The following is a 21,338-nucleotide window of genomic DNA, read 5'->3' as shown; positions in this document are numbered from 1 at the left end:
ACACATACAATGCAGAATATATTAATGTGTATAGTACTAGTTAATCTGTGGACCTTCAGGTATACATGGACTAATGTATAGTATACCTGAATTATAGAATGTCCATGTATAAGTCTTAATGTCTGGCTATATACCCACAATTATATAGGCCTGAAGTCACCCTTTATGGTAAATGAATTAATAATTTTAACTGAAGATAGGCAAAAAGATGTGTTTTTACAAGGAACTCAGTCAGCAGATAGTTTCCAATACAGGAACAAAGGCAACAATTTCTGTTCTAAACACTCAAATTGAAAAATTCGTTATGTCACATAATGCAAATGACACACAGAGTCATAACAACACATTATTATCATTTATATTGCTTCACTTCATGACACAATCACTGATAAATTGAAAGTAAAATGACAATAGCAATGTGAATTGCTCTTTCCCCCCCAATCTCTAATTTTTTTTTGGTAAATATAATCCTGGCTAGCATTTGAAAGAATTCATAATTTTCTCAATTGATAATTTCTTGTGAGTTAAAACTCTGTGTGATGGGGGACTTTCTAATACCAAACCTACACTCATTGCATAGAAATAAAGCTGTTCACTGCTCTCGTTTCCTGCCAATCCAGTAAGTTTCATGTGCATTAAATTCACTGTAAGGAGAAGACTCCATGGGAATTGCATGGGAATTACAATGGAATTCTTGAGGTGGGTTGTTTATTTTAAATTTCTCTATAAAATGTTAAACTCATTCAGGACACATGAGTATAACAGATATTTGATAGGATAGTCTTAGAAATGCTGTAGTACAGTTTTCTGTGAATTTGTCCTAGGTATATTTTAGCAAGCCCTGTGTTTTTCGGGTAAAATTTTATTCTAAAGCTTTTCATGGGCTTCCATAAACCATGAAAATGTCCATCAGCTAAGGCAGATTCAGTACCAAGAATTGAGGGAGTGAATATTCTTAGCAAATTCTCTACCACTTTTAGTTGGAAGAAAGAGAGATATTGCAGCCTTCAATAGCATCTTAAACCAGTGAGGTAAGACTGGGGAATAATATGATGTCTTGTGTTTGGGAAGCTTGTGATAGGCTATGTTGGTGGTAATATGCCCAAAGATACATTAATGGGCTCCCTACAATATTTTGATTAGCATTCATTGGTGCCTTGTAAAATGGGAAGCGAAGTGGGAATGTTGTGTTGACTGCTTTGCTTACAATGGGTGCTGGCAATGGGACTTCAGATTTCAGGAAAATGACAAAGGACAACCTCTTCAATCAAAGAAATATTACTTTACCTTTGTTTACAAAAGATTTCTCTAAGGAGTATAATTATTCTCTTTGGTCTCAGAGTTTGGAAAATCAAGTAGAGGATTTATATCTTCTTGCCATGGATGTTTCTGTGTACTGCTTAATAATTTCCCTCTCTTCAATGGTTTGATTGAAAGGTTTTTGAATTACATGTTTTTGTGTTCTTATTAACAACTCTTTCAAATCACTGTGGTCACTGTTGACAGCTAGGTTTTCAAACCAAAATCCATTAACAAGAAGAGAATGTATTGGATATGATTTCCATTTTCTTTTTATGCAAGGGGTTACCAACACTGAAGATTACTTTCTTCCCTTACTCTCAAAACAGACTCAAAAACTAAAACTCAAATTTTACAGAAAATTCTCAAAATGTCTTGCCTTATATTGCTGTAGGATAATTCAAATCTCCTATATATAATATTTTTTTTTATTTTCTGAAAGTGCAACATAAAGGAGGCTTTAAATAATAGACAAATTACAGTTTAGTAGGTAGTAAAATCACACATTTTTCTTTATATTGCATGACTGTGTATCCTTAACATAAACAAGTCAAAAATTCCACTGAATTTTGCATGTTCTGGTATCTGTCTTTGTTAATGATTGATTATGGAATGATCATCAATTTCTGCAAAATTTCATCATTTGATCATCAGCATTTCTATATTAACTTTAATAAAACGGAAGAGCATAGCAAGAACATATGGGCATGGACCAGATGTATTTCCTGGCTCCATCTAAAACCCATCTGCCTTTTTTTGTCCTAAATTATTACTGGGATACATACCTGTGGTGTGTGTATATATATATATATATATATATATATATATATATATATATATATATATATATATATATATATATATATATATATATATATATATATATATATATGTATGACTAGCCGACTATATTTAAACGGGCTACTAAACCCACAATTTCTTAGTCTTGATCTAGCTTCTGAAGCTTAAGAGCAGATTACATAAAAGGTATCAGCCAAAGTATGTGAAGTACAGCCAGTTGTGGTTTCTCTTTATTCCAAACTCATACTTACATGGAATTCCTCTTTCTAAGGACCTGAAAAGTCACATTGACTGTCCAATGGAAATGGATCTGGAAATATATGCCCAGGCACTTAGGTGATTACATTAAGAACTGCTTTGCTGTGGGATAGAAAGGCTGGGGAGTCGTGCATTGTAGAATGATGGAAGACTCATAAAGTTCTGTGGAAGCATTTATTTCTGTGATCATTCTGGGATAAGAATATATGTTAAATTAAATTATTTTTTGCTCAATTTATTTAATTGTCCTTTTTCCTTTAAGGTAACATTCTAAGGCTGTGTCCTCATGGTCTGTTTCTCAAAGATACAGGTTTCCTCTGAAAAACTCAGACTAGAAATTTTTTGCATAGGTTAGCTCAAAACTGAACTCAAGCTAATAAATTCTGCCTCTGATTAGTGTATATTAAACTGGGCTTTTTGCAATGCTGAAGTATTATTGGGGCTTTGCATTCATACTGTTAAGGTCAAGGAGAGCATGGACAGATCAAGCTAGATAAACAATCAAAAATTTGTCCCTCTTGCTCACAGCATTTTCCATGTGCTCTATCTTTGAACACTTTATATATGCAAAACTTGTCTGACCAATGATATTTCCACAGCTTTTTGTAGCTTGGAAAAAGTAAAAGGCTTTATGCTCCCAAAAAAATACAGCAAAACCTGAATGGAAAAACCTCTTGACCTCACCATCTTTTACTGTCCATAAGTGTCCATAGACACACAGAAATTTTCTATTCAGTTAAATAAAGTGGTAAGTGACTGGAAGCAGGGACTTGTAATGGGAAATGTCAGGCAACCTCAAATTGAGGCAACTTTATGAGTACTGTCTAGGAAACAGTTGAGGATATGCTGTTCATTCTTTTTAGTTCAGAGAAGCATGTGGTTCTGGGGCAGAATTACTGGAGGATCATTTGGCACAGACCATCATGGAACAGTCTTTTCTTTTTTGCTGTCTGTATGAAGATGCTGAAGCAGGGCATTGTGAAAAATTATTAAAAAACTCAAGGTGCATTGTAAGACATGGACTCTTCACCTGTTATACACAAATGGATACAGACTATATCTGGTGGTATTTAATCCTAAACAGCATTCATTCACTCCACTGCAAAATGCAAACCTAAATTCAGACAAAAATGTAATATTTATTACATGCAAGTCTCAACAATAATATCCATCCAGTGAAAGAAACAACTTCATCCGAAGCTGACAGATGTCCAACATGGTGAATCACAACTTAAAACAGCCATAAGTAAGTCAGTGGGACATAACCAAGCAATATATAGAATAAATTCAGTCTTTCTGATGCAGTGGAGTTATCTGTTAAAGAGGGAAACTATAAGGCAGTTTTCAAAGAAGAACTACTTTTGAAGGTGCTGTTGATCTCAGAAAGGTGAGACTGAACCACAAAGATGCTTTCTTTAAAGTGGAAGACTTGCATCCTTTAGTTCCCACAGGGGAGGCTTGACATTAAATAAGTCCAAGGAAAATCCTGCATAGTCCTTCAAGTAAGGAAAGAAATTGCCTCATAATACATAGCAGCCTGCTACAATGAGAGTCAAGAACAATAGGGGAGGAAGTCGAAAGATCAATCCTAACCATATTGTGAAGGCCTCTGCCAAGGATAGGCTTTTTATATCGGATTCTAAGCCTCAGATACATTTCAATGTCTTTTTTGAGCCTGTTGCTCCACATAGTGTTTTTTGAAACTTTTTATATCGGTCAACATGTGTATAGATCATCAGGCAAATTTAAATGTCATTGTCAGGGTGAGGAAAAGGGGCAGGGGTGGAGGGCAGGAGTTTGTGAAAACATACATAAAGAAGTTGCAGATTATGCTTCTAGAAGAAGAATCAAGGTTTGTGGTTTTCCTGTCCCTGACTAAAACAGATGTCTGCTTCTTACAAACCAAACAGGAGGTTTTCTGGATCCTGGTTTTAATATCTTATTTGTGTTTGTATGAATGTGGGTGTTTTCAGGACATCCCTGGACAGTTATTAAACCACTGACCGGTGCAGGCTCTGCTACAGATGGATTTAATTCAAGACTGGTGCTATTATATTAATGGGTTTAATTTAAACAGGACTAGCCTTGCTGGCCAAATTACTGCCATTTAAATCAATTGGCTTAGGGGAAAAAACAGCCTGACCATAGCCATTAGCCTTCAATTTATTACTGTATCAGTTTTAAACTGGGTAAGGCATATTGCTCAGTGTCTGTCCTCCTGTCCTTTGGTGCTGCTTCCTCTCCTCACCATACAGTAATAAAAGACCTACAGGGCAAAGAAAAAAAGAAAATCTGAAACATCACATTAATTTAAAGTCAATGTTTCATGAGCAAAGACCAGGTATCTCATGAAAGAGACTCTCCATAGGATCCAATACTTGCCTTTGATGTCACCTCATTAAATTGAGATTCAAATGATCTAACAGATGTATTAGTTTAAAAAGACATTTTACTGCATTTTTTTACGATATAAAAAAGTCGCAATGTCTTTTTTTTTTTAACACATTTCAACCTGATTCAAATAGAAAAGCAAAAGGGAAGAAAATGCTTTAGATGTGCTCTTTTGATTTTTTCCAATCTTGCCTGAATAAAATGGAATGGGAGATCAAGAACACTCAATTAATTTCAACACTGGGTGTCAGAGGGAAAAGGAGAGGGAGGAGGGGGGGATATTATAGATGCACAACACTTAACAAATGCATAGATTGAAAGAAGGAAATATGGGGGGGGGAGAGAGATAAAAAACCATGTCTATATTTTATTGCACTCAGTAAGCTTTTCACTTGTATTTATAGCTGCAATTATATCTCAATGAGGTTTGTCTACAGTGTTGGCTTCACGCTAATTTTCCCCCTCACTGCATTCTTGGAATAGCCTCGGACTGTTTATGAACCAGACATATTGACCTCATTTACAGCTAGCAGTTTAAATCCATAATTTTTCCACCCACAATCCCTCTTTGACATTCCGGCAATGCGGCCGGCTCACTGAGACTGAACTAAAAGTCTCACACTTCATTGAACACCATTATGCGGCTTTATGCTTATAAGCCTGTTTCCCTCAGCTGCCTTTCAGCTTTGCTGGAGATCCGTTTGGCCACAGGCCGGCAGTGATTAACTGGAAGAATCCAATAAATCAGCCTGTCAGCCAGCAGGCTCTCCTCACTGTGTCTACAAATCGACATTTGGATTTGCACTCTCTTTTTTTCCCTCCCCCTTTGCTCTCCTTCCTTCCCTCGCCTGCCTCCCTGCCTCTCTTTATTCAGCCCCCATCATCATCTCCCCATCCTCCCTCACACACCATCCCTGAGCGTAGCAGGTTGCCCCTTTTCTCCCCACTAAAAGGTGAGCTGGAAAGAAGGCTATTGTTAGCATGGCTGGACTTTACAAACAGTCCTTTGGTGAAACAAGTTGATTTGGATTGTGTGCTATGCCAGTGGGCACTCTATTTCCCCATTTCATTTAAATTCCATCCATCCCACACTCCACACGCAAACACAAACACACACACACACATACACACGCACACATCTCATTAACTTTTGCTGTTCCCCTTACATCAGAGAGACAGTAATGGAGGTGATTGAGAGAGAGAGAAGATTGACTTTCTTGCACTGGCTTTCCTATCTGCCGTTAAAACAATAGGCATAGAGAGAGCCCAGGAAAACAGGGGTGCCTGCCACTGAGCACAAGAGCAATGGCTCTCCAAGCTCTGTGTGACCTGACCCTTTCTGCTGCTTTTATATTAGAAAACTATAATTAGGTCCCCTCCTTGCTCATTGCAGGGGGGTTCCCTTTCCTTTGATTTCAGGTCTTTGGTCAGTGCTGCACTGGCAGCTGGCCTGCTTCCACAATGGCATGCTTGTGGACACTTTGAGGTCCCTCTGTCTGCCTTCTGCTGTTTCACAGGGATCTTGATTGCCCTTTCTCTCTTCCCTCACTTTGGTTGTGGTTCTGAGAGAAGGACTCCAAGTACCTCCTTTTTTATGGGCTCTGGATCCCAGACAGGGTACTCCCCTCCTCCAGCATGCTCCTGGGCTTCATTTTGGGCAGTGCTGGACTCTCCTCCATTGGGGCCACCCTGTTCTTCCCTCCAGGATTACATCTGCACAAATATTTTTTTGGCATCTGGTGGTCAAACAAAGCACCGCCTAGCAGCTGGGGAAAAGGAGACCACCACAGACTGGAATTTCCTGGGACAGCCTGTCATGGTTTGACACTGGCACAATGACAGTGCCCCCATGAGAATACCCTCTCCCTGGTTTCTGCTGTGAGATGTGACCGGGAATAAGCAAAGCAGGCTCCCACTTAGAAAAAAAAATTATTAACTAAACTACAAGGGAAAGGAAAAAAAAAAAAGAAACACACAAGGAAAATGAAAACTTCACAAATACATCTCCTCCTCCTCCCCACCAAATTCCCAATACAATACATCCCCCAAATCATCGACTCTCGGTCCGGCACCACCCTTCAGAATGCTCAATCCTCAGTTCATCAAGAGGACAAGGAGTCCTTCTTGTGCCAATGGTGACCTCTTCCTTTCATGTCCAGCGCTCTCACCACTGAACGCGGACCAGAGCTGCTTCTGGGGTTGACTTTTAAGGATGCTTCGTCCCACTCCAAAAAGGCACAGTCTCAACTTTGGGACATCTGTCCCCCCCATATTTTTCACCCCCTGGGGCCGAGGGGTACCCACACCAAACCCTCTTGGTCCTGAGGCATTGCCTCCCCCTAGAATGCAGTCCCTGTATCACAAGGAACATGGCTCTGTCAATGGCTACACAAAAAGAGTCCAGCATAAGCTACTCCATCATCTCTTCCACCTGAGTTCTTCTCTATTTCTCTTGTGGCCCATTTCCTCTTATCTCATCTCTATCTCTCTTCTCATTCAGCTCCAGGAGGATTAGCATTTGCAAGGTTTCCATCATCCAAGAAAAGGGTTAAAAATCGGAGGCACTGTCTGTCCAGAACTCCCACAGCTGCCCAGTCGGGCACCTTCTCACCGCACCCCCCTTCTCCTTCTCGGCCGGCCACTATTCAATTTCAAGGTGGCACAAGCACAGGCACAGGCTGGCTCTCTGTCTCTCCTGGGAGGGGTGGGGGTGGCTGCCCAGTGCCTCTCAGGGCTCCTCCACCCTTCCATCCTGCAGGGGCCTTCCCCTCCCTTCTGGCCAGGCCCGGCCTACCTCACCCGGCCGCATGGCTGCCCCTGCCCCGCCCAGCCCGCAGCCGGGCAGGGCAGCTCTGAACCTTTCCCTGACCCTGACCGGAACCCAAGAGAGCCTCTCCGGGGAGAGCCCTGCTTTAACCCCGTGTTCTCAGAGGTGGATCCAATGTCCCAATGGCCACATTAGGTGCCAATATTGAAATCTGAGCATCCATTGGCCTGACCACAGCATCCCAGAAAACATATTTCCTGTCAAACCACCACACAGCCTCACTGGGAGCTCTTCCTTGTACCACAGTACTGTTGCATCACAGCACGCGTGGCACAGAGGGGAAAGACCTGGGCTGGAGGTGATGAGTTGCCTTCTGTTAGCCAAGCAATTTCTAGCTGTGACAGGTGGCAATGCTGGGTATGTCTGCCATCTCTCCAAATGTTCCCAGAAAAGAGAGAGAAAGCTGGACAGACCTGCCTGTCTTATCTTTGGATGAAATTTAAAAATTAAACCCAATTGTTTGGGGTTCTCAAATTCACACAAAAGAAATTGCAAAACCTTGAAGGCTTATTTTTTGTTTCCCTTTCTTCTGGGTAAGGATGCTCACCATCTCCTACCAACTTTTGCCATTCACAAGCCCTGTACTGAGGATCCAAGAACACACCATCGATCCTAATGCACACCACTGTAGACCCTAATAGAGGGAAGGAAGGGCTGCTGGGAACTCTGCCTGCCCCATTACCCATGGGTGTGTGCATGGGTGTGCCCTCTTAGTCCCAGCATGACCTTTGACTAAAACTGCCATTTGGCTCTATGAGAAGAGATTAGGTTGTATCTGTAAAATTAATTGAGACTTGGATATGAGAGATGCATGCAGGTCAAAAAAACATTAAATTTACAGGAGGTAGGAGGGTCTGGTAGCTCATAATTACGCCCCACTATGAAGGCAGTATATTGTGGGATGCAGGCAGACAGAATTATCATGTGGAGTTTAACTGGTGGGTTCCTTTTGCCTCCTTTCTCATCTGGTGGCAGCCAGAGTAACTTTTTCATCAAAACCCACTACTATCATAATTTTCTCTTCTTCTCTGCGGTTTCACTGGAATGGTGACTATTTCTCTCTCTTTTCATTTACATGGCATTGCTTTATTAAAAATAGATGAAAAAAGCATGTGAAATGTCATACTTCAGGTCAGAAGATAATTTTATTTAGATCTCAACAACCCAAATATATAAAAGAAAAGAAAATGGAATTTTCATTCAAGTCCAGTACATTGTTATATCCCTATTTGCAAAAAACCCTGTATATTCTTTGGCAGTAACTGATAAAAAGTTCAAAAGATGTAGCCGACATAAATTTTTTCCTTTTAAGAATATGTTTATACTGCATACAACTTCTTGCTATGCTTACTAACCACTTAACTAGCCACACTCCAGACCTTATAGACAAAAAGCCTTTCTGAAATTTGGTTGCTTTCTGTTTTCTGCTGCTCACATATGAAAGAATAAATATGAGCTGGTGATTTACTTTCTCAAAATTGTTCTATTTACCTCTGACTTCACCCTCCATGAATTAAAAAATCTCATTTTGCCTTTATATATCAGGTCTCTCCCTGATTTTATTTTGCTCTTTGGCCTTTTCTATTTTATATTTCTTTCTCTCACAAGATAATATATTAGGCCAAATTTGCAGACTCTGAAAATGCTTTTGAATCAATTTCTGTTATAGCATGAAATTTTGGAATTATTATAATTTATGAGTTTTCCTTCTTTATAAAAATTGTACCAAGAAACTTCTTAAAAAATTGTTTGTTGTTAAAACTTCTATATTTCTAAATTTCCATTTAATTCATAACATGGAATAAAAAAATTTTAAAAGCAGCAAGTTTTGAGAAATGAAAGTCAAAACTGTTCAAAATTTCTCTTTTTTTCTCTATCTCAAATTAATTTTCACTTTTCAATAAGCCCTAATTTTTAAATACTTTGTGTGCTAATTATTAGATCCCTCAATGGCACTGAATTTTAAATGAGTAATTTTGGGTTGATGTCAATGTGTTTGCTTTAACTCCTAATTTTAGTAGGTCTCACCCTTCTCTCTTCAGTTTATGTTCAGTTTGATATGACGTAAAGTGATATTTCAAGCTTAGATTGAATTTGAAAGAAAATTAATTATTTTCTACTTAACATACAGGTTTTCTTGCACTTCTTATGGAATGAAGAATTACAGCTCTTATAATCAGACTTGTGCACACCCTATAGCTGTCCTTAAACAGTCAGAGTAGAGCGCCAGTAACTTCAGTATCTTTCTACCTTTATTTCATTTATTGATGTGGGGGAATACATGTAATACCTGTATAGAATATATGGTGAGGATGGTATATTTATACATATTACCACTCTAGTAGCTGAGGACTTGAGAAAAGGAGTTCCAAGAGATTTCATGGCTAGGCTGAAGGAAATTAGACAGAAGGAAGATTGCTTATGAGAGAATGAGAAATGAAAGCTGCCTTCCTAGAATGAGAGCATAGAAGAATACCCAAACCTACTCTAAACTCTTACTAGCCATGGTCTGGGATTCCTGCTCCTCATGCCCTTGATACATGAGTTGACCCTTAAGCAGATCCTGTTTAGTCAAGATCTGCTTGCTGTGTCTGGGCAACACCCAGAGAGCATAGTACAGCTGGGGCAACCCAGGTGTGTGTCCAAGGAAATAAAGACGCGGTGGCTTTGGCAGAGGTGGACAGAAGAAGCTGTAGGTTATTTATTCCCCTCAATAGACAGCAAAATTCTGGTTTTCCTCTCCTGGCAACCAGGGTTGCTCAGGAGTGACTATGCCTCCAGTATTTTTACTGTTTGCAGCATTACTTAGCACTGCCTGCCTCAGGGCCTGGCAGAGGTTAGGAAGAGGTCAAGCTGCCAGAAACCTGTCCCTGCTAAGAGTGAGGACTTGAGTCTGTACCTCTTATTGTGCTCCTAATCTCTGCTGCTTAAACAGTGTGCAAGAAGATATTTCTGAGTACTGGGATGTAAGTATTTGGGCAGTTTAAAACCTATCAAATACAATAAAACTGATTAATTAATAGTGGTCACTTTGCAGTACTGATCCTGGAAACATCTGCCTTCTAGTGTCTACTACCTTGCAGTCTATGAAGAGGAGCTCCCTAGCCAAATAGACATTTCCATGTTTAGAATGATGGAATTCAGTCTGATGTCCATCTTAAATCATTATTCCAAATGGCAGTATGCTATTTCTTTTTTTACTACTGACTTCTATTATTGATTGCCTTTCGTGACTTGGTCAACAAATACACTTTAATCCTGGGTGTCCTTTCAAGCCAGATCTGGTTGGTCTAAGTTGCATCTAAATATAACCTTAAGGAAGGAACTGATTGCCTTTAAACTATGCTAGCTTTCTTATTTCTGCATTATTTTAGCATCAAACTGAACTGTTCCAGCAGCTGCTGCTAAATTTGCAAGGCTTCAGAAGCTGCTAAACATCCTACTCTTGCGTAGATGGAAAGGTAAACCATTGCTTGATTTTTATTTTTTTCTGTGCAGCTGAGTGCCTTCAAGTTATCTCATTAAGACTGTATTTCACAGCTATGATGCTGCCACTTCCCTGCAGGCCCAATATCTTTGATCAGAGATCTAGCCTGAAAAATAGAGGCTGGAAGCTGAGTCCCAGGAGGCACGATAACATGTGTTCTTGGTCTCTTTTCCTGAGGAGAAGCTAACTAGTCTGTTCCTTGTCCTCTGTTGCAGAAAGAAATATCCCCTTTTTTACACACACACAGTCCCAACACTTCAGTTCAGACTTGTTGCTGCTCTGCCTCCTTCACTGGCCACATTCTGGCTGTCTTGGCAGGAGCAGGAGCACGAGGGTAGCAGAAGAGGCAGCATTTCAGGAGTCACTCTGACAGGGTGACAATGACGGAAGTGAAGTGCTGAGGGTTCACAGCAGTGGGAACAATAGCTGAGAACACCAAGTGCAGCCTGTAAATAGGGAAGGGTATGCTCCAAGGCACCCTTGTCTCTTGCTTGACACTTGGTGCCTGCTCAGAAAAAAAGAGTTGCATGCTTTTCCTCTGCTGAGGCCTATAAAGGGTATGTGTTCTTGCCCATATCATGCCCATATTCATGACAAATTGAACACAAAATTTTGTATCCTGTCTAAGCATATAATTTAGGGTATTAGATGAGTTTCTGGGAAGCCACAGTTTATCTTGTAACTCTTATATTTCTCAAATAGCCCGACTGGAGCACACATAAAATCTGAATAGAGTCATGTATGGCACTTGTTTTAATTGCTAAAGTAAAGCACTTTCAACTCCTGGCAAAGAGGCTTCTGCTGCTGACATTAGAAAACCAGTAATATGTCTATACTGTAACCACTTAATTATACACAGAGGCATAATGACATAATGTGTCACTCTGTAAAAAAACATTCTGACTGTGAAACTTGTACAGAGACATCCACAGACATATGAACAGTATTGCATTCTGAATAACATAATTTTCAGAAGTGACTGAAAAAAACCAGCTTCCTTCCTGTGGGGACTATCCCAGTATCAAAACTGGCTTTGTCCTAAGCTGAAAAACAGAAGAACAAGGATCTTTCTAGAACAGACTATTAACTAGGCTATATCAAGAATTAATGTAAGAAGATATTTTAATTTCTATCAATGTGAAACCTTGTCTCCTTCATCACTCTTCAATAGAATAGTGTGCATTTTCTAATGGGAAAAAGACTGATTTGGCACAATTTGTTTCTGCCATGTGAAATTTAACTTGATTTTTTAATGAGGTGAGATGCTAACAGGTTGCTTTTCTATCTCCATTTGCACTCAGGCACTCCATAAATAAACAAAACTCTCTTCTTGTTTTTGCAGAAATCAACCCAATAAATCATATATGGTTAGCTGTTTGAATACCATTAAAGTATTATTTTTTTTAAGGTACCTATCCCACCTCTAGTGTCACCTAGAATAAAAGCAGATTGTGGTGGGGGGGAATATTGTGAGGAAAAATTACTTTTATTATCTGTACACAAAATTGCACTGTCTTTGACCTTTATGAAGGGTCAGGCGAGATCTGAGTGATACCATCCAGCCCAGATAAGGTTGTGGATGAATAAACAACACAATTTGTATTATTAACAGCTTTAAAAAATAATAATACCTGTGCTACCACCTGATTTATTTATGTTTGTTTGTGCACAGCTTCAGGAGCTGATAAGGCTAGACATGCGTGGGTGTAAGCCTCAGTGAAATGGGCTGAGAAAACCTGAGAGATACCCCATTATGATTACTAAGTAGTATTAGAGGGAAAGAAACAATAGGAAATGAGATTAACTAATTCTTCTGTTAGGATCACCCCTAGAATTCCTTCTCTCCTCCAGCACAAGGCAATTCCCATTAGTGGACTCTCCTTGAAAGAGTGGTCAAGGGGTCATATTGATCAAAATAAGCTGAATTACCTATGACACAATATATGTATTCACAGCAAGATATGCATAAATGGAAGGAAAATAATTAGTAATTCCAAGCATCATGGTGATGATGAGACACCTGCAGGATAATCATCCAAATCAAATATTTGTCTCAGCTTCTTCAGATGATCTATCTCTTCCTGCAGCCGCTGAATGTCAGTGGTACAGAGCGTGTGCTGAAAGGCAAGGCTGCCAGCTTGACAAAGGCAGGAATCCTCCTCCCACATGCAGCAGCAAAGCCCTCTTTCCCTCTCACTACCATGCTTTGCCCTCAGTGCAAGTATAAATGTTGAAGGGAATCAACAATATTGCATTGCATGGAAAAAGAGAACCAAATTTATTCAATGCTTGGCCACAAAACTTCCACTCATAATAAATCTGTAGAAATTATTTTTCTTCATCTATACAATACTTTATGGAAAGGATATTGGCTTTTGAGGCTCTCAGAGCATATCAATATGTGATGTGTTGTCTCAGATATAAAACTTCTTTTCTGAAGAACTACTCAGTATTTTTAAGAGCTTATTCAAGGGAAGACTAGCTTGAAGGCAGGCCAAATACAGAACAAAGTGCTTATTTTCCTCAGGTATCTAGGAAAATAATTAAGTTGGTTTTTCTCCCCTCTAATTCACTGAAAGGGCATATTCATTTGACTGGGAATTTCAACTGTGTCTAGGACAGATAGCTATGTTCCAAAAATTAGGGGAAATGCTAGATGGTCTTGAAATTAGATATTTGAAGGATGTTCCTAGGTTTGGCCTCAGTGCTGCCCTTTGCACAAGAATTGTGGAGATTTGCACTCTAAATGTCATTTATTCTTTTTCTACAAAAAAAGTCAACTTGGTACCTTTTGTGTTGACAAATGTTGCCACACTGGAGGAAACATTTACAATCAATTGTGGATGCTTCCAAAATCTATTTGGTGTTCACAGAAATGTCTGCTGTCAGATATTGCCAAGTAAAGTTGCTGAATCAGTATCTAAATCTGTTTCCTTTCTGTTTCTAATGTGGCCAACTTCCATGGTTGTGATGGCCACTCTTCACTTCGTCAGCAAAGGTTTTGTGTGGCTCTCTAGGGTCACAGAAATAGTGATCTGGAGTATGTGTAGGTTTAAGAGATATTTATACATCCTACAGGGTGTGCCTGCTTTTTTTACCTTCCTGACAAGAAACATACCCTGAATTCACATCATACATGTGGGCTAGAGCTTTCAAAATCTGTTAGATTCCTGTGTAATCACATAGGCTCAGGTGACTATGAAAGTGAGTTGTAGTTGAACTTTTATCAATGAAAATGTCTCACATAGAATTTCCAAGTCCAACTTATTTCTGAAGATTTGAAACTTCGTGCATATGTGTAACTCCACCGTAGGCAGCAATAACAAAGCATTCTGGGTTTACTCTCTTTTATGAGGTTAGAAACTCACATGGATAAAATTTAAGTACTCTGAAATATAGACAATGAGTACATTTGTCGTCTTGTCAGTCTACCTCTCTGTATTTAATTGCTTTTCATGTAATTTAGCTAAGGACCATCGGAAAAAAAAATTAAACTAACAGACATGACCACTCTCCCTTCCACCCTCCATACTTATTTGGAATCCTGGATGTCACATAAATATATATATATATATATATATATATATATATATATATATATATATATATATATATATATATATATATATATATATATATATACATGCATATAGTTGTGTATACTTTGGTGATAATTAAGGTTCAGATAGCGGTGGATAATCCAAGTAACTTCTTGGAAACTACTGCTGTTTTCACTGACCCTTGTCTCCAAAACTTCTCAGATTTCAAGCGTTCAGATTATGGCTTACCCATTGTTTTGATAACTCCAGTAACATGTTTTCAGACAAATATTATATATATATATATATATATATATATATATATATATATATATATATATATATATATATATATATATATGCTATATATAATATATATATATAGCATATATATATATATATGCTATATATATATATATTATATATAGCAAATATTATATGACCATACTACACAAATTGTTTGTGACTTTCCTCTGAGAAAATATGTGTTTAAACAGCATAACTCAGCCAAGTTGTTCCAATGTCCTGAACTTCTTCCAAACTGAAGTGAAAATAAAAGGATTTGACAGAAGGAAGCCATGCTCATGCTCATTTTAACTTACTTAGAAGTCTGTTTGCCCATTGATAACACATTGCTGCCCTAGAGAATGGGACAGGAATGTTTTGCCAAAGATTTTCAAGCTCCTTTTAAGGTAAGCACCTCACTCATATAACCTATATATTATATGGATTACACGTGGCCTCTTTCTCCCCTGTGCACCCCCCCAAACTGATGAAGTAGTGGCATAAATTCCTAAGATCCTGTTTCTTCTTCTTTAGCTATAAAGCTGGCAGAAAAGTAAAATCTGTCTGTTGGGGTTTTTCGCTATGCATATCATGAGCCTAGAGATAGATCAGAAGACATTATGAATATGAGTCAGAGTGAAGGTGACAACAGCCTGTAGCCACACTTCCTTGGACTGTAATCTTGTTAAATCTTGCTAGCTAAGCAGTCAGACATTTCCTGATACTTAAGTGGACGGACTCAGGTGTATTTAGTAGGAGTGACTCTGCTGAATTTGCTTGCTGATGTGGAGCTAATGGGTCACTGCTGATGGCATTATCGCTGTCTGAGGCTTCTAAATATGCTATTAGGAGAATGTGTCAAACTGAATTTTGAACTTTGAATGGAAAATCTCATTGCATAAGAAGGACTTTAAATGTTATATCTCAACATACCTACATATCTTTAGCAGTAATTCCACTCAAATTGATTATTCCATGGAACAGTTAATACTTTGTCCCCTTTTTTGTGACATGCTAACATTTTTAGAGGGAACTCTTCTTCCGTTTGTGGGACTAATGGTTTAAGATTTGAGAGTGCATTTTTCTTGGAGTCATAGTAAAATGCCTACCCCTCATCTTTTCTTCCCAGACACTGAACAGGAGAATTCAAATATGGTAATAAAGTAGATAATGAGAAAAAAAAAATCTGTGTATGTAGACAGGAACTAAGAGAATTATGAAATTAATTTTACATGAGATCTGCAAATGAAATCTCATTGCTAATACTGATCAGTGTCTTCTTTGGAATTCTAATGTGTCACATCCCCAAGTTTGAAAGTGTTTCCCTCATTTTGTTTATGTTCTTTCCATAAGAACGTGAAATGCTTCTTTCTAAGAAACAATCCAGAACAATTTCAGCTATGACTTTTGACTCAGTTCTTAAGCTTAGTTATTATTTAATCAGTGATTTCTCTAGAAAAGATAATATAGTTATCTGAATATATCCACCTTATTTGCTGTTGGCTTGGGGCTTTTTACTTCATCCTTTCTGTTCATGTCAAGAACTTTTCACTGGGCACCTGACTGCCAGAATGCCTGGAAATGGTTTACACTGCAAAATATTGCAGAACATATTTTAGTAGTCCATAAAATGCTGATGTGGAAGAACTTTGCTGCAGGTGATGCGATCATACACACACACAAACTGATAGAATTAAACTACTTTAAAGATGTAAAAAACCAACCTAAAGATCCAGCAGGGTAGCATATTTATTGCTTTGTGCAAAGCAACAGCAACAACAAATCTTTATATTAATTGATTTTAAGCCTTGTGTCACCTGAGGCCAGGGTGAATTATTTATTCATGTTTTCTATATAGACATTTCTTATAGGCATATAGACATGCTCTTTGAACATTATGTGTGTACATTATATTATAATAATCTTAAAAATGAATTCTTTATCTTCATGATTTTTAATTTTTAGTATTCCTACTACATCTGGTATCATTTTAATGCTTCCATCTTGCATTAAAAGAAAACTAGTCCATAAATCACAGGTCTTTAATATTTCTTTGGCTATGTAACTTTAATTCATTTACAAAATTATGTTTGTACATCAGACAGACAGGTGACAAAAAGATATTTTTGTTAATTTCCTGTTTTGTTAATTTTATGGCTGGCAGATTTGGTCTTCTAAAGACTGAAGTTTAGATAAGAATGGATTAGAAAAGAGAGTTTGGAAGCTAGATAAAATGAGCTTTTCACCAGATCCTGGTGTTTTAGCTCTGCTGTGAAAATCTGTGGCAATGTAATTGAGAAGGCAGGTAACTGCCTTAATTTCATGTCTTGGGTTTCAGGTCAGGTATCTGAGTAATCTTTATTTTAACTTTTGTCTGGTTCAGGTTGTCCATATCTTGGTAATCTATAGGGGGGAAAAAAAACTATCTTAGGAATGCTCATATTTACACTTCATTTACTACCTTGTTTTTACCAAGTGATTTACATTAAATAAGCCCAAATTTTATATTCACCCATTCCTCAAAAAGCTAAATAATTGCATTTTTGAACTTCTATTATATCATATATAGAGAGAGGGGGAAAAAGATCGTTTTGTTCAGGAAGCAAACTTTTCCTGATTCACAATTAAATGAATAAATTAATTTATAAGAGGTAAAGCAAGGTGAGATTTCAATGATTTAACACTATTATTTCAAAATTCCAAGGTTGGAAATAGTCTAAATTAGTGCAGTACAAAGAACTGGACATATTTTTATGTTGAATTCAGCCACTGGCAAGATAAATGTTTCCTTTCTGATTTTTTGTACCAGACTCCTGCATAATAGCCAGGGCATCCCAGTGATCCGTTCGTCCATTCGACTGAACTTTCCAAAACTAGCTAGGAGCCTTTACTCCCATACTTCTCTCTGAGTAATCTTCAAAATTTGAAAAACCTGTAAAAGAGGAACATATTTTTACTGGCAGTCCTTTGCTGACAGCTTTACACCATAAAGCAGTTATGTTCACCCTTCTTCCCTCTCCAGTGTCATATTGAATATCTTTCCTGATCATTCTTATTTGGCAGTGCTCAGACTGGATTTTTAAGAGTCAGATAAAATGGCCCTGCTCTGACAGTTGCTGGTAAAAAAACAAATATCAAAAATATTCACATTTCTTTGAACAAAAGAGATTTGCTTCTTTGGTGCACTTAAGCAAAAAAAAAAAACCAACCAACCAACCAACCAAAAAAAAAAAAACCAAAAAACCAACACAGAGAGATCTTTAATCAGTGGGGTTCAAAATTTTGAACCCCAAATCTTCAGAAAAAACACTTAAAACAAGATGGGTGGCCTGTAGCTGTAGCTCTGTAAAGGCTGTCTGAGAATGATATTAAGCTTTGTGTAGAACAAATCCTGTGTGAGTTCTTCAGAGAGTACTCAGTGTGGCAGGAAGGGAGAAACAGTGTACGGAGAGCCTGCAATGACACTCTGCTAAAGTGTCTGCCATGGATCTCAGAATCATGTTTGTGTAGACCTATGTGAATCTGAGAAAACTGAATTGATGAACAAACACAGAATCTCCCTTATCACCTACTATCTCTTATGCTTCTTGAGCATAGTTCAAGAACTATGCGAGATAAACCAAGAACCAGTTACCTCCAAGACTAAACAAATACAGCTAGAGACATTTTGTGAAAAAAGTACTTGAAAATACTTGGGAATAAGAAAACCCTAAAGATGATGACATTTAACATTTTTCCTCTGCAGATTTGGATTCTTTCCTTAGGCTATAATATGAATGGAAATTAATACAGTGATCTTTCCCAAGGGTTTTATTCACAGTTGAGTAGGACTGTCTATATTGACCTCAGTGACAACCTGCCTTGGATTCCGAGTCTCATTTGGACTATTTCATGTTTCAAAACCTGTGATATAATTTGCTATATTTGAAAATTACTGCATTATAGCCATCCAGAATAGAATTATAGGGAGAAAGGGAGTTCAGCTTCTGAAAACATGAGAAGCATTACAGTAATGTTAATTCAGCACTAGAGAAATTAAACATTTCTTTTACAATAATTCCTGTCTAACTTGTTCCACTGAGTATCATATAAAGACTGTTTTTCTGTCATAAGTCTTTTAATGAACATGAATTATAAAATTACTTGAAATTTACACTCTTGGAACTTTTTCATCATTGATTTAAAGAATCAAAGGCATCAAGGAGATGGAGTTATAAAGTATAAAGACTATAAAATATCTAGAAACAAATCTATAGCCACAAACACAGAACTGGCTGTTCTGATGTTATATTTCCCTTCCAACCTCACACGAAGAAAGTGCTGAGCTCTCTCAGTTTTTCACAAAAGGGAACTTTCTCATATTGCAGGTCAATCCCAAGGACTCCCAAATATCTGAAATGACCTGTAGCAGATTTCACTCCTGCAGTCTTGTTTTCACTCTTATGTTAATGGTGCTGCATTTGCTCTGTATAACACAGATATCTGGGGTTTTTCTGTCTCAAATTGCAAGGTCTTCCTTTTCTTCCAGTTTCCATATTGATCTTTCTAAGGTTCTTGTGCCATTTTGCTCTTGTGTTCTGGGTCAAATATTTCCTGTTTTCTGTGTAACAGGTCTTCAACAATGCAAAGTTTACCTTCAACTAAAATAAGTAGCACTAAGTCATAAGTGGCACATAAGTCTCACAAGAACTCAGAATTTCATTTGGGGCAAAATAAAAGAAAAACTTCTGAGGGTTCAGTGAAGCACTTAGATATTCTTCTGATGCTTTTCTTTTTCTTGCATCCTTGTGATCAAAATGCAAAACCCTTATTTTCTCTCATTGACTGAAAACAGAAAAATATGTAGGTAGAAGTGAGAAGGGGAGGAAGAAGAGAAAAGAGTTTGCTTTAGGAAAGACCTTTCCTCTGAATTTGTAGTATCCCAGAATTAGAATGAGAGGCATTAAGTCTAGGCAGAGAGAGCAGCAACAAGCTAAGTTTGATGCCTATCCCTGCTTATCCTTTCCTGACATATTTCTACACCCAAGAAAGGTTAAGCTGCATGTGAAACAGAAAAAGGTCTTGAAGGGTCTAGCCAATAAATCCTTTCCATTTTGCAGCACTGTGAGTGGAGGAAGACAGGTACAATTGGCCTGAACCAGCTTTAAATCAGTAACTGGTTTTTGATTGTTTTGTTGTTTTTGTTTTTGTTTTTTTTTTTCTTTTCACAATGATTAGCATCAGTAAGAATGACTATAAAAATGCTTCTGCTCTAAAGTGGCTTTGGTGGTTGATTTGTACTCACTCATCTCTTAGTTTCATAGATACTTAAGGCACTTAAAGCCCTTTAAAAGCAGTATTTAAGGACTTGATCCATTTACTTTCTTTCCACAGTTCCCCTCTTTCTGGTCCTCAAAAGATATTTTAAAAACAAAACTCTCCAGATAGTCTTGTCCTCTGTCTTCGTGGCACCCTCTCTACATTTTTATCATTGTGATTCTGACACATTCATCTCTTCAGTTGCCTCCCAGATGATTGCAGCTCTGTGATTTCAAAACTTGGATGTGGTCTAAATTTCCCAGTAGAAATCCAGAGTGCTGAACTATTTTCATTCCATTTTCAGAACTTCTCTTCCTGATTGTTGCCAGACTTACAGCTTCTTGCAGGCTTCTGTTGAAGAGACCACAGGGACAGGGTCCTGGGGTAACCAGGAGATGTACTGGTTACCCCAGGTGGGCAGAATGCAACAACAGCAAATGCTGTAGATGTTGAACTTTGACTTTCAGCAATAGGCTCCTTGACTATCTCTCCCCTCCTTAGAACTTCTATCTAAATGCCAGTCAATCCCTTAGCTCTATGTGTGCTTATCATCTTCTCACAACTACACCAGACCAGGCCGCACACCCAGGTGATTATTTTCCAATGAACAATTTTCATCTGGGTATTGGAGAGGTAGTAGAGTAAGCCAAGGGAAAAAAAAAAGGCATGTTCAAAGACAGTTTCAGAAACTGCTCTTCTGAGTGACATGTTTGTCATTGCCACCTTGGCAACATGAATGGTGTGATTCCATCTTCTTTTCACACTGTTCACTCAGTTGTAGTGGCTTATATCCTTACAGAGTATGTTTATTCTTCCTTCTGTACACAAACAGTAACACTCAATTTTTTCACTGTACTAGTGCAAACATCCTAATAATGTTGGGCTTTAGATTGATTATATCTATGAATAGCTGTCTCAGATCATGCAGCAGATACTGAGGAAATGAATTTGAAAATAGTAGAAAAATGAAAAAAACTAAAAGATAGGAGCATTGTCATAGGAACAAGGATAGGAAAACAAACTTTCTATACTGTGTATACATTCTCCAGCTTTGTGGGGTTTTTCAAGTTAATTTTCTTTAATGAAACAACACTAAAATTGAGATATGTAAATGTACCTTTTTTCAACTTAGATGCTCGATTGCATTGATCCA

Source organism: Molothrus aeneus, chromosome Z (assembly GCF_037042795.1).
Source record: "Molothrus aeneus isolate 106 chromosome Z, BPBGC_Maene_1.0, whole genome shotgun sequence".
Classification (NCBI taxonomy): Eukaryota; Metazoa; Chordata; class Aves; order Passeriformes; family Icteridae; genus Molothrus; species Molothrus aeneus.
This window is presented reverse-complemented; position numbering follows the sequence as displayed.